This window comes from Bison bison, unplaced genomic scaffold (genome assembly GCF_000754665.1).
Source record: "Bison bison bison isolate TAMUID 2011002044 unplaced genomic scaffold, Bison_UMD1.0 scf7180017860184, whole genome shotgun sequence".
In the NCBI taxonomy this organism is placed as follows: domain Eukaryota; kingdom Metazoa; phylum Chordata; class Mammalia; order Artiodactyla; family Bovidae; genus Bison; species Bison bison.
In genome coordinates, this window is record NW_011490756.1 from 15,674 (window position 1) to 17,052 (window position 1,379).

The window sequence follows — 1,379 nt, forward strand, 5'->3', positions numbered from 1 at the left end:
ACATTCATCTTGCAGTGTCAGCTTCCTATTTATTGCTTAAACATTACATCAAGCAGCTTTATCTTTGTCCTGTCATCCACAGGACTGAACGTGGTGACTCATCACCACTGACAACCATTCTTTTGCAAATAGGAAGGTGAGGCTAATCTTTTTGTATATATTTTCAATCACCTAAGGAAGATAAATACCATGCTTCCCATTACTTGGGTAAACATGTAAAAATATAGAATGATTAAATTGCCTCTTATAGTTTAAATAGATACTTGTGATAGATCCAAGATTTGATGAAAGGTTTCCTAATTTTAAAAGGATGTGTTTAATACAATTTAGAAGTGTCTTTTACCATTTCCCTATAAAATCCTTTCACTATTTTTTGTATATTGTACATTCCCATTAGCAAGTTCTGGGTTTTTTCTCTTCGCTGATCTTTCTAGTGGGATGTTGAATTGATAGGATGACTTGCTATCATAAAGATATAACTTTTTTTCAATCTGGAGATGTATATACATATATTCCCTGGTGGCTCAGACAGCAAAGAATCTACCCTCAATGCAGGAGACCTGGGTTTGATCCTTTGGGTCTGGAAGATCCTCCCCTGGAGAAGGGAATGGCTACTCTTTCCAGTATTTTTGCCTGGAGACTTCCATGGACAAAGGAGCCTGGCAGGCTGCAGTCCATAAGGTCACAAAGGTGATTGAGAGACTGTGTAAGTGTAAGTGTAAATGTAATGTGTAAGTATATATGAATATATGTGTATATATACTATACACACATATTTGCTTTATTAGTTATTCTGAGCATAAAGCAGATTTACAGAGCGCAAGGAACAATACACTGGATGATGGATTCCCCGTGTCTTGAAGTTTTAGCAATAGCACAGAAGTCACTTTATTTTTCAGCATCCTCTGACACAACCCTTCATCACCCTCCCTCTTACATTTCCCTGAACACTGGCTTACTTTTGAGCTTAAATATCTAAAAAAAGATCTTCAGTATCATTGCAGATTCTTTTACCAACAGGACATGTACATGACCTGATAAACTATTGTCACCTGTTGCGTCTTCCTTAAATTCTGTTTTCAAACATCATCTAGTTAGCAGATTAACTGATTAATAAATATAGCTCTCAATGAAAAATAAGTGCCAGCCACTCACTTTTATACCTGCATATTTTCTTTATTCATAGCACCTAAAACCACCCAGTGTGGTACATATTTGCTTATAGTCTTTCTCTGTGATTGGACTATAGGGATTTTATTTATTTTTTCTTTTCAAAATATGTTTTTTTAAATTTATTTTATTATTATTTTTTTAATTTTTAACTTTACAATATTGTATTGGTTTTGCCATATATCAATATGAATCTGCCACAGGTATAC